The following is a 13,871-nucleotide window of genomic DNA, read 5'->3' on the forward strand; positions in this document are numbered from 1 at the left end:
CTAGCTATTCCATGAGGTTCTTGTTAAAAAAATTAGATCTGAAAGTTCCTGATAAAATGAACAGTGTAAGTTTATTAGCACTATCTCTCCTGTTTTTATCTTTGTCAAGAATAATTTTTTTTAGATTCTGCACAGTGGATGTTATATTACTAAAAGAGAACAAGATCCCAACTTAGATGAGGAGATAGAGGGAGAAGAACTGATTTAAGTTAGTTCAGATTTTATATATTTATCAGATTATTCCTGCGACACTAAAAAATTATCGATGTCATTAGAAAACTAATTATAATAATAAATTAAAAGTCAGGTAGAAAAGGGAAAACACAAAAGTATGAATTTTGATTTTCAAAGTGCAGAAATTAAAGAATCTACCACATCCAAGTAAATAAACTTGAAAATGATCTCAGAACAATTTTGGTACTTTTTAATAAAAGGCATGAGAAAGAAAGCAATAACTAATCATTACTGGATCATTGGAACATAACTGCAAATTTATAGGCAATTGGAGAAAATGGTTGGTGATATTTAAGCGCATTATTAACTGGTAGAACAAAATTATACAAAGAGTTTTGATGAGTTCAACATTTTAAAATTGAGTGTAGGAACACTGCAAGATAATGTCTTTGTTCTGACTTCTCTGAATTTATATCAATCTCAATAAAATTATGGAAATTGGCTTTACCAAATAGGGAGTTATTTAAAAATGTGGTAGATAATATCCTGAGGACCATTATTATTTTAATAGTTTTAAATTATCTGATTAAATCTAAAAAGGTAATAATTAATGTGGAGAGAGACTTGTAATTATTTTTCCATAACTAAAATAGTTATCATTTAAACTGAGGGCAAAGTAACGAAAATATTTCAATGATCCAGAGCTTCGCTGAGAAAATTATTAAAGGATGAGATTCCGCAAGAAGAAAAGTATGAACTGCAAAAAGCAAAGATAAGGACAAAAAGTCTAGCTTTTATATCAATATAAAAGTAATTATGTGTTATTTGAAAAGTCATTCTAGAAAAATAATTATTTTTGTCAATATTGCCTCATGAAAACTTAGAACATTTAAATGGATCAAGTGTAGTAGACATTTGTTAATTCTGGAATATCAAACATGTATTCCTGATTTCCAAAATAAAAAGATAAAAAGGATAAAAAATAAATACATAATACATAAATAAAAAGAGTAAAAAAAAAAGACTGAATAAATGGAGATTTATCCCACATTCAATGAAGATTTGATTTTGAAAAGTAACAATCTTCTTCAAATTTTTGATTTCAAATAATTCTCTCAACTCCCAATCAAAACTTTTTAAAAAGTGCCTGAAAAGCTGCTTCTACAATTTACATAGAAAAATAAATGTGTGTAGACATATAATACAATATCAAAAAAATCACAAATAGTTTGGACTGGCTCTAGCAGTTATCATAGCACATTGTAAGAACAAAGAGAAAGGAATGTAAGGGCTAGAGCTGTTGTATGACTGTGGAACAAATAAATAGGTCATCATATCTATTTAAGATGCAGAATCATGTAATCTGAGAAATCAGCACATTATAGAAACGGCACCTCAAGTCAGTAAAAAATTTTTTAAATGGTATTGATTCAGTTTGTTATCCATTGAGAAATATAGGTTCCTTGCCTCTTGCAAAGCACACACTCACACACACACACTCACACACACACACTCACACATACTCTTACACACACTCACACACACACTTACACACACACACACCCCCCTCACTCTCCAGATAAACACCAAAGGTAAAACTCAAAGTTTTAAAATTAGCAGAAAATATAGAAGAATGTTCATGATTTTTTATGGGGAAGTTATTCTTAAATGACACAAAATAAAAACATATATAGACCTACACACACACATATACATATATACATATATATAAAATTTGGTAGACTTAACTAAATTAAAAGTTGAAAAAGATATCATAATTAAAGTTAAATACAAATGAACTATGTGTAACTAACATGATAATCTGTATACTACAAGATAATGAGCTCTTGCTAGCCAGTTTGAAAAGACAAACCACCATATAGAAAATGGATCTATAATTAATCTATTAATTAACAAATGTGCTGATTTGCAAATCTAAGTTTTTACAATGAATAGCATACTGCAAACAGTAGAATGATAAAAACATACAACTTTAAAATATCAAATTTAGGCTTCGTATGGAGAAGTGGTCATTTTTTATATATTGCTGAGGGTTCTAAACGGGTTCAGCAATGTTGACAGATGATCTGTAGAGTCTGGTCTGCCAGGTGTCACGGCACATGAAAGAGAAAATGAAATTGAAACATTGGAATATTAGTGCAGAATCAACTAAAAAGTCAGTGAGTGAAAAGTATCTATTCGATAGATATACTTCAAATTTGTGAACTATCATCCAATATCTATTTCAGAGGGATTTTTTTTCGACATTTATCCCAAGAACCACTTGGTAATATTCTCAAAAGACATTTACACAGATGACCTGTTTTGGAAATCATGAAACACTGAGGAAAACTTAAAAGATTCATCCCAAAGAAAGTGAGTAAAGAGAAAACGATACAGTAATACTGTATCATACTCAGCAAGTAAGACATAAAGGGTATATTTACATGTACTCATATCTAGCGATAAACTAAACATTCTTGAGGGATAAAAAACAAATGTAGAACTTCCACTTTCCAGTAGGGCAAGTACGGAGCTTGGAAATCATGACTCTGCTACTCACAAGAAAAAAGCTGAAGAAGCTAAAATCTGACAACTCTTTTTAGATCTATCAGAGAACTGAGGTCACAAGGAAGACAAAATGGGAGAGACAGGAGAATTCTAGGCATTCCAGATCTCTCAAATGATGGGTGATTCGTTTGCTTATCTGATTTTGAAATGTTTCCACCCGGCTAACAGTTACTGAAGGCTTCCTCCGTGCCAAGCACTGTGCAAAGCTTTCCCCTGCCCCTCTGTCGACATATTTCCACCTAGGGAAATGCTTATGGAGATTTATTCGTTGTCAAATAGTAAGTACAACAGTGTCAGGGGGATAGCTGCTACCATCTGTCTCCCAGTCAGACAGCCAGCTCCTCAGTCCGTATAACCTTTGTTGCTGTCCCCATTATTGTGGCTTTTCAAAAACAAATTCTGACAAGTAAATTACTGATAAATTACTAACACAATTGTGAATGAATGTATTAATATTTATAGAGAAGAGAAAAAACTCCAAGAAAAGATGACCGTGGCGTAAGTCCTACAGTCTTAGGACTGGGAGGGAGGGGTCAGTGTAGAAATAATTTTATCTCTGTGAACCAGTGAGGCTTAAGTCAAGAAATGCTTTGCCTTCTCTTGTTGTTATGGGATAGGTTTTTAATATCTCCATTGCTCTCCTTCTTCCATAATTCATCCAGAGGGTTCTTATTTTTTTTTTTTTAACATCTTTATTGAAGTATAATTGCCTTACAATGGTGTGTTAGCTTCTGCTTTATAACAAAGTGAATCAGTTATACATATACAATACGTTCCCATTTCTCTTCCCTCTTGCATCTCCCTCCCTCCCACCCTCCCCATCCCACCCCTCTAGGTGGTCACAAAGTACCGAGCTGATCTCCCTGTGCTATGCGGCTGCTTCCCACTAGTTATCTATTTTACATTTGGTAGTGTATATATGTCCACGACACTCTCTTACCCTGTCACATCTCACCCCACCCCCTCCCCATATCCTCAAGTCCATTCTCTAGTAGGTCTGTGTCTTTATTCCCGTCTTGCCACTAGGTTCTTCATGGCCTTTTTTTTTTTTTTTTCCCCTTAGATTCCGTATATATGTGTTAGCATACTGTATTTGTTTTTCTCTTTCTGACTTACTTCACTCTGTATGACAGACTCTAACTCCATCCACCTCATTACAAATACCTCCATTTCATTTCTTTTTATGGCTGAGTAATATTCCATTGTATATATGTGCCACATCTTCTTTATCCATTCATCTGTCGATGGACATTTAGGTTGCTTCCATGTCCTGGCTATTGTAAATAGAGCTGCAATGAACATTTTGGTACATGACTCTTTTTGACCTATGGTTTTCTCAGGGTATATGCCCAGTATTGGGGTTGCTGGGTCGTATGGTAGTTCTATTTGTAGTTTTTTAAGGAACCTCCATACTGTTCTCCATAGTGGCTGTATCCATTTACATTCCCACCAACAGTGCAAGAGTGTTCCCTTTCCTCCACACCCTCTCCAGCATTTATTGTTTCTAGATTTTTTGATGATGGCCATTCTGACCGGTGTGAGATGATATCTCATTGTAGTTTTGATTTGCATTTCTCTAATGATTAATGATGTTGAGCATTCTTTCATGTGTCTGTAGGCCATCTGTACATCTTCTTTGGAGAAATGTCTATTTAGGTCTTCTGCCCATTTTTGGATTGGGTTGTTGGTTTTTTTGTTATTGAGCTGCATGAGCTGCTTGTAAATCTTGGAGATTAATCCTTTGTCAGTTGCTTCATTTGCAAATATTTTCTCCCATTCTGAGGGTTGTCTTTTGGTCTTGTTTATGGTTTCCTTTGCTGTGCAAAAGCTTTTAAGTTTCATTAGGTCCCATTTGTTTATTTGTGTTCTTATTTCCATTTCTCTGGGAGCTGGGTCAAAAAGAATCTTGCTGTGATGTATGTCATAGAGTGTTCTGCCTATGTTTTCCTCTAAGAGTTTGATAGTGTCTGCCCTTACACTTAGGTCTTTAATCCATTTTGAGCTTATTTTTGTGCATGGTGTCAGGGAGTGTTCTAATTTCATACTTTTACATGTAGCTGTCCAATTTTCCCAGCACCACTTATTGAAGAGGCTGTCTTTTCTCCACTGTATATGCTTGCCTCCTTTATCAAAGATAAGGTGACCATATGTGTGTGGGTTTATCTCTGGGCTTTCTATCCTGTTCCATTGATCTATATTTCTGTTTTTGTGCCAGTACCAAACTGTCTTGATTACTGAAGCTTTGTAATATAGTCTTAAGTCAGGAAGCCTGATTCCCCCAGCTCCATTTTTCATTCTCAAGATTGCTTTGGCTATTCGGGGTCTTTTGTGTTTCCATACAAATTGTGAAATTTTTTGTTCTAGTTCTGTGAAAAATGCCAGTGGTAGTTTGATAGGGATTGCATTGAATCTGTAGATTGCTTTGGGTAGTAGAGTCATTTTCACAATGTTGATTCTTCCAATCCAGGAACATGGTATATCTCTCCATCTATTTGTATCATCTTTAATTTCTTTCATCAGTGTCTTATAATTTTCTGCATACAGGTCTTTTGTCTCCTTAGGCAGGTTTATTCCTAGATATTTTATTCTTTTTGTTGCAATGGTAAATGGGAGTGTTTTCTTAATTTCACTTTCAGATTTTTCGTCATTAGTGTATAGAAATGCAAGAGATTTCTGTGCATTTATTTTGTATCCTGCTACTTTACCAAATTCATTGATTAGCTCTAGGAGTTTTCTGGTAGCATCTTTAGGATTCTCTATGTATAGTATCATGTCATCTGCAAATAGTGACAGCTTTACTTCTTCTTTTCCGATTTGGATTCCTTTTATTTCTTTGTCTTCTCTGATTGCTGTGGCTAACACTTCCAAAACTATGTTGAATAATAGTGGTGAGGGTGGGCAACCTTGTCTTGTTCCTGATCTTAGTGGAAATGGTTTCAGTTTTTCACCATTGAGGACAATGTTGGCTGTGGGTTTGTCATATATGGCCTTTATTATGTTGAGGAAAGTTCCCTCTATGCCTACTTTCTGCAGGGCTTTTATCATAAATGGGTGTTGAATTTTGTCGAAAGCTTTCTCTGCATCTATTGAGATGATCATATGGTTTTTCTCCTTCAATTTGTTAATATGGTGTATCACATTGATTGATTTGCGTATATTGAAGAATCCTTGCATTCCTGGGATAAACCCCACTTGATCATGGTGTATGATCCTTTTAATGTGCTGTTGGATTCTGTTTGCTAGTATTTTGTTGAGGATTTTTGCATCTATGTTCATCAGTGATATTGGCCTGTAGTTTTCTTTCTTTGTGACATCTTTGTCTGGTTTTGGTATCAGGGTGATGGTGGCCTCGTAGAATGAGTTTGGGAGTGTTCCTCCCTCTGCAATATTTTGGAAGAGTTTGAGAAGGATAGGTGTTAGCTCGTCTCTAAATGTTTGATAGAATTCACCTGTGAAGCCATCTGGTCCTGGGCTTTTGTTTGTTGGAAGGTTTTTAATCACAGTTTCAATTTCAGTGCTTGTGATTGGTCTGTTCATATTTTCTATTTCTTCCTGGTTCAGTCTCGGCAGTTTGTGCATTTCTAAGAATCTGTCCATTTCTTCCAGGTTGTCCATTTTATTGGCATAGAGTTTCTTGTAGTAATCTCTCATGATCTTTTGTATTTCTGCAGTGTCAGTGGTTACTTCTCCTTTTTCATTTCTAATTCTATTGATCTGAGTCTTCTCCCTTTTTCTCTTGATGAGTCTGGCTAATGGTTTATCAATTTTGTTTATCTTCTCAAAGAACCAGCTTTTAGTTTCATTGATTTTTGCTATTGTTTCCTTCATTTCTTTTTCATTTATTTCTGACTTGATCTTTATAATTTCTTTCCTTCTGCTGGCTTTGGGGTTTTTTTGTTCTTCTTTCTCTAATTGCTTCAGGTGCAAGGTTAGGTTGTTTATTCGAGATGTTTCCTGTTTCTTGAGGTAGGCTTGTATTGCTATAAACTTCCCTCTTAGCACTGCTTTTGCTGCGTCCCATAGGTTTTGGGTCGTCGTATCTCCATTGTCATTTGTTTCTAGGTATTTTTTGATTTCCCCTTTGATTTCTTCAGTAATCACTTCGTTATTAAGTAATGTATTGTGTAGCCTCCATGTGTTTGTATTTTTTACAGATCTTTTCCTGTAATTGATATCTAGTCTCATAGCGTTGTGGTCGGAAAAGATACTTGATACGATTTCAATTTTCTTAAATTTACCAAGGCTTGATTTGTGACCCAAGATATGATCTATCCTGGAGAATGTTCCATGAGCTCTTGAGAAAAATGTGTATTCTGTTGTTTTTGGGTGGAATGTCCTATAAATATCAATTAAGTCCATCTTGTTTAATGTATCATTTCAAGCTTGTGTTTCCTTATTTATTTTCATTTTGGATGATCTGTCCATTGGTGAAAGTGGGGTGTTAAAGTCCCCTACTATGATTGTGTTGCTGTCGATTTCCCCTTTTATGGCTGTTAGTATTTGCCTTATGTATTGAGGTGCTCCTATGTTGGGTGCATAAATATTTACAATTGTTATAGCTTCCTCTTGGATCGATCCCTTGATCATTATATAGTGTCCTTCTTTGTCTCTTGTAATAGTCTTTATTTTAAAGTCTATTTTGTCTGATATGAGCATTGCTACTCCAGCTTTCTTTTGATTTCCATTTGCATGGAATATCTTTTTCCATCCCCTCACTTTCAGTCTGTATGTGTCTCTAGGTCTGAAGTGGGTCTCTTGTAGACAGCATATATATGGGTCTTGTTTTTGTATCCATTCAGCCAGCCTATGTCTTTTGGTGGGAGCATTTAATCCATTCACGTTTAAGGTCATTATCGATATGTATGTTCCTATTCCCATTTTCTTAAATGTTTTGGGTTTGTTATTGTAGGTGTTTTCCTTCTCTTGTGTTTCTTGCCTAGAGAAGTTCCTTTAGCATTTGTTGTAAAGCTGGTTTGGTGGTGCTGAACTCTCTCAGCTTTTGCTTGTTTGTAAAGATTTTAATTTCTCCATCGAATCTGAATGAGATCCTTGCTGGGTAGAGTAATCTTGGTTGTAGGTTTTTCTCCTTCATCACTTTAAGTATATCCTGCCACTCCCTTCTGGCTTGCAGAGTTTCTGCTGAAAGATCAGATGTTAACCTTATGGGGATTCCCTTGTGTGTTATTTGTTTTTTTTCCCTTGCTGCCTTTAATATGTTTTCCTTATATTTAATTTTTGACAGTTTGATTAATATGTGTCTTGGCATGTTTCTCCTTGGGTTTATCCTGTATGGGACTCTCTGTGCTTCCAGGACTTGATTAACTATTTCCTTTCCCATATTAGGGAAGTTTTCAACTATAATCTCTTCAAATATTTTCTCAGTCCCTTTCTTTTTCTCTTCTTCTTCTGGGACCCCTATAATTCGAATGTTGGTGCGTTTAATGTTGTCCCAGAGGTCTCTGAGACTGTCCTCAGTTCTTTTCATTCTTTTTCCTTTATCCTGCTCTGTAGTAGTTATTTCCACCGTTTTATCTTCCAGGTCACTTATCCTTTCTTCTGCCTCAGTTATTCTGCTATTGATCCCATCTAGAGTATTTTTAATTTCATTTATTTTGTTTTTCATCATTGCTTGGTTCCTCTTTAGTTCTTCTATGTCCTTGTTAAATGTTTCTTGCATTTTGTCTATTCTATTTCCAAGATTTTGGATCATCCTTACTATCATTATTCTGAATTCTTTTTCAGGTAGACTACCTATTTCCTCTTCACTTGTTAAGTCTGGTGTGTTTTGACCCTGCTCCTTCATCTGCTGTGTGTTTTTCTGTCGTCTCATTTTGCTTATCTTACTGTGTTTGGGGTCTCCTTTTCACAGACTGCAGGTTTGTAGTTCCTGTTGTTTTTGGTATCTGTCCCCAGTGGCTAAGGTTGGTTCAGTGGGTTGTGTAGGCTTCCTGGTGTAGGGAACTAGCGCCTGAGCTCTGGTGGATGAGGCTGGATCTTGTCTTTCTGGTGGGCACATCCACGTCTGGTGGTGTATTTTGGGGTGTCTGGGGCCTATTATGATTTTAGGTAGCCTCTCTGCTAATGGATGGGGCTGTGTTCCTGTTTTGCTAGTTGTTTGGCATAGGGTGTTCAGCACTGTAGCTTGCTGGTCATTGAGTGATGCTGGGTCTTGATGTTGAGATGGAGATCTCTGAGAGATTTTTGCCGTTTGGTATTACGTGGAGCTGGGAGGTCTCTTGTGGACCAGTGTCCTGAAGTTGGCTCTCCCACCTCAGAGGCACGGCCCTGATGCCTGGCTGGAGCACCAAGAGCCTTTCGTCCACACGGCTCAGAGTAAAAGGGAGAAAAAATAGAAAGAAAGAAAGAAAGAGGCTATAATATAGTGAAGTAAAATAAAGCTATTGTAAAGCAAAACTATACAGACAAAATCTCACCCAGAAGCATATACATATACACTCACAAAAAAAAAAGGAAAAGGGGAAAAATTAATATATCCTGCTCCCAAAGTCCACCTCCTGAATTTGGGATGATTCATTGTCTATTCAGGTATTCAACAGATGCAGGCACATCAAGTTGTTTGTGGAGTTTTAATCCGCTGCTTCTGAGGCTGCTGGGAGAGATTTCCCCTTCTCTTCCCTGTTCGCACAGCTCCTGGGGTTCAGCTTTGGATTTGGACCCGCCTCTGCGTGTAGGTCACCTGAGGGCGTCTATTCCCCGCCCAGACAGAACGGGGTTAAAGGAGCCGCTGCTTCGGGGGCGCTGGCTCACTCAGGCCGCGGGGAGGGAGGGGTACAGAGGAGGCGGGGCGAGCCTGCGGCATCAGAGGCCGGCGTGACGTTGCACCAGCCTGAGGCGCATAGTGTGTTCTCCCAGGGAGTTTGTCCGGGGATCACGGGACCCTGGCAGTGGCGGGCCGCACCGGCTCCCGGGAGGGGCGGTGTGGAGAGTGACCTGTGCTCACACACAGGCTTTTTGGAGGCGGCAGCAGCAGCCCCAGCGTCTCACACCCGTCTCTGGGGTCCGCGCTGATCGCCGCGGCTTGCGCCCTTCTCTGGAGTTCGTTTAGGCGGCGCTCTGAATCCCCTCTCCTCGCGCACCAGGAAACAAAGAGGGAAGAAAAAGTCTCTTGCCTCTTCGGCAGCTGCAGACTTTTTCCCGGGCTCCCTCCCGGCTAGCTGTGGTGCACTAACCCCTTCAGGCTGTGTTCACGCCGCCAACCCCAGTCCTCTCCCTGCGATCCGACCAAAGCCCGAGCCTCAGCTCCCAGCCCCGCCCGCCCCGGCGGGGGAGCAGAGAAGCCTCTCGGGCTGGAGAGTGCTGGTCGGCACCACTCCTCCGTGCGGGAGCCTCTCCGCTTTGCCCTCCGCACCCCTGTGGCTGCGCTCTCCTCCGTGGCTCCGAAGCTTCCCCCCTCTGCCACCCGCAGTCTCTGCCCGCGAAGGGGCTTCCTAGTGTGTGGAAATCTTTCCTCCTTCACAGCTCCCTCCCACTGGTGCAGGTGCCGTCCCTATTCTTTTGTCTCTGTTATTTCTTTTTTCTTTTGCCCTACCCAAGTACGGGGGGAGTTTCTTGCCTTTTTGGAGGTCGGACGTTTTCTGCCAGCGTTCAGTGGGTGTTCTGTAGGAGCAGTTCCACGTGTAGATGTATTTCTACTGTATCTGTGGGAAGGAAGGTGATCTCCGCGTCTTACTCTTCCGCCATCTTCTCTCCTCCCCCCACCCCAGTTCTTATTTTTTAAGCATGAAAGGAGTGTGGGCTTTGTAGTCAGACACACCACTGTTGGAATCCCAGATGAACCACTTAGTAGCTACAAGCCAAGGCAGTCATCTAACCCACTTTGGGTCGCAGGACCCTCACTTCTCAGATGGGTTAAATGGAACATGAGTCAGGTGATCATTTTGAGGAGACATTCGTAATACTTAGCTCATAATATGTGCTCTGTCAGTATCCGCTTTTACAAGTTATAATTGTATTATTAGTATTTCTACATCCAATTATGGATTTGGGGACTTGCTTACAGATACTCAGTAAACCCCTTTGTTAAATTACAACCCAGAATCCTCCCATTTAAAGGAAAAAAAGCTCTTATTTTAAATACTTTTATTCTAATTATCTTGACATCACTCATCTTGATGGGGAATTGCTTCATGATTCTATTTCATAAAAGTTTATAAGTGATGCCAAAGTCCTAAACATGAGTTATCCTACAGTTTTCTCTAAAATTGATTTGACATTATATATTTAAAATGATACATTCTTTAAAGTCTGGGAATCCACCAAAATTAAGAAATTAAAGTCATTTAGCAGAACATAAAGTCCAGTATCCTTTCACCTGTGATGGAATCATGGTTGATAAACCTGCTAGGAGAAGAGTTAGAAATTTCAGCGTTGAAGAGAATTACTTCATTATATACTTTTGATGTTATTTGTCAAGTTGCCTCAGCCAACCTGTTAAACACACATAAATAGAGGGCTGATAGGGGTAGTAAAAATACACTTTTACCCTACAAAGACTGACATAAAAGAATAAAATAAATCCCAAGATATACTGTCAGAAATGTGCAACTCAGAAAAATACAGCAATTTCTTCATAAAGTATATCCACCTCAACTTGCCTAAACTTTTCTAGACAAAAATCCCATTAAAATTGACCAGAACAAAATGATAGTTTAAATCACAAAATAGCATGATAGTATGATTTTAAATGAAAACTCTTATTGCAAGTTTGAAAGAAAGTGAACAGTTTTTTACTGACTTTTTTTTTTTTAAGACACCAATTTAAATCAAATGGTGTTCTACCGAATTCCACGGGGATATCAGGGAAGAGCCTGCGTAATGCAGGTGCTTTAGGTACTAGTAAACACTGTATCTTAAAAGCTACATTTTCTTAATACCATACATAAGCTTTTGTTAAATGAAAAATAATACAGACACCCAAAACAGACCAAGAATACTGTTGCAAGGGACTTCCCTGGTGGTTAAGAGACTCTGTGTTTCCAATGCAGGGGGCGCAGGTTTGATCCCTAGTCAGGGAACTAAAATCCCACATGCTGCGCCATGCGGCCAAAAGATAAAATAAAAATAATAATAATAATAAAGAATACTGTTGCATACATTAAACAAATATTTTCTTGAAATGCAGCTCCATTCTCTGTCATTTTTTACCCTTATATCGATGGCTGATTTGAGGTCTAAACTCTTAAGTCAGTTGATTCAAGACCAAATTGGGGTGTTTCATAATCACAAAAGCCAGGAAACTTTATATCCACAGACAGTATTACCAAAGGTGGCTAAGTGTGACCCAGAAAAGCGTGTCAGTGATTACAATGGAAATCATGAGTAAGAACTTGGAATGAGCCAAAGCAAAATTTTTCTCAAACCCACATAACAATTCTGAGTGCAGTGATATGGTAAGATTAGTCACTAAGAACAAATAATACTAGTAAAATAACCATACTGAGTAGGTTTCATATCCATTGTCCATTTAGATTATAGAGTAACCTCGGTTGTGTTTGATTGACGCAATTAAAAATTTAAGGAAAATAAATTTAACTTGAAATTATCTTACTTTATGTAAAATATAACAATTATTCTATAAAAGACATACATTTGTGATGAATTAGAATTCTAGAGATTCTTCACGATGAGGCAAAAAATTTAAAGGTATGAAAACATTATGGGTGTGTGGGGGTGTGTGTGTGTGTGTGTGTGTGTGCGTGCTCTTTTTGGAGAACCCTGATTACAACACAGAGATTTTCACTATTAAAATCTTCAACGTGAGATTCATCAGGACCAGTCCAAGAAACGTCATGTGCGGTCTTGAGATCATTAAAATGGTTTTCAAATAACATAAAGCTAAAATCCATGCCATTCCACTTTCTAATAGAAAGAATCCCAAACTAACAGAAAATATCCATATGAATGAATAAGCCATAAAGGAAACTGAACCTTGTAAATGAGGTTTATCTGAAGAACCTCAAGTTCTCAGCCTCTGTCAAGAGTATCAGGACCACCGAAGAAACAAGTTTAACCCCCACCTAAAGCAAACGTCTGTTCTCCATCACCAGGAGCACCTGCTGTTTCACTGTTTTCCTTGGTAGAAACCTCACTCTGTGCCATGAGGAGCATCTCACCTCAACTCAAGAGCAGATGCCCATGTTGTCCCAGACATAGTCATTCAGCTCTGGGTGTGGCATCCTGAGAGAATGCAGCGGAGACAAAGCTTCAGTGAAGAGCTTCACAGCTGATGGGTGGGGGGGAACTCCACTGCGAAGAATCACACCGACTTTCTAGAACTGCCAATACGTGCAGGTCACCTGCTGGGCACTGTTTTTGGGACGGAACAAGTAAAGATGACCCAGACCTGACATCTGCTTCCAGAGTAGCCCCCAGTCCTTGAGTGCGGAACCTGAGAATCACCTCTTCTCAGACCCTCAAAGCCCACCACCCGCCAGCATCACTAATATTCCTCAAATCATTCCTTATTTCTGTTCTCACCTGGACTAATGCAACATTCCTCCAGCTTCCAAACTTTCTTGCCCCGGTTCTTCCTCAGTGCAGCCACACTCATTTCCGCGGAGGCATCTTATTCCTCCGAACACAGTGCCCAGTATTTCCCTTTGATTGGAAGCCCTTATACTGTCAAAGCTCCTTCCCTTCTTTACCTACCAAACTTCCACTCACTCCTGAATATTCAGCCTAAAGCCACCTTCTACATGAAGCTATACCTGACCAGCTATGTCCACTCAATGATCACGGGGTGCGATAACAGAGCTCGTGTAACAGCTGCTGCAGGTGTGGGGGGAGGAAAGTCTCCCATTATGTAAACCTTTTGGCAAGGAGTGACCTGGAAACAATGAATCCTAGTCTCCCTGAGACGTGGGGCAGCAGGAGACACAGTTCCTTGGCCCCCGGGGGAGCTCAGAAAATGTTTGATGTTGGACAAATGACAGTCTCATGGGCAGACGTGAAACTGAAATGTCACCAGAACTGCATGGGCAATCTTTGCATCTAAACTTGTTTACGTTACTATTATTCTGACCTGTGTATCCTGACCGGCCATGAGGATCTTCTGTATCTCTGCCGTTTCCACCTTAACGCTATGTGTGTCTAACTGAAAATGGGTA

Source organism: Eschrichtius robustus, chromosome 1 (genome assembly GCF_028021215.1).
Source record: "Eschrichtius robustus isolate mEscRob2 chromosome 1, mEscRob2.pri, whole genome shotgun sequence".
Lineage (NCBI taxonomy): Eukaryota > Metazoa > Chordata > Mammalia > Artiodactyla > Eschrichtiidae > Eschrichtius > Eschrichtius robustus.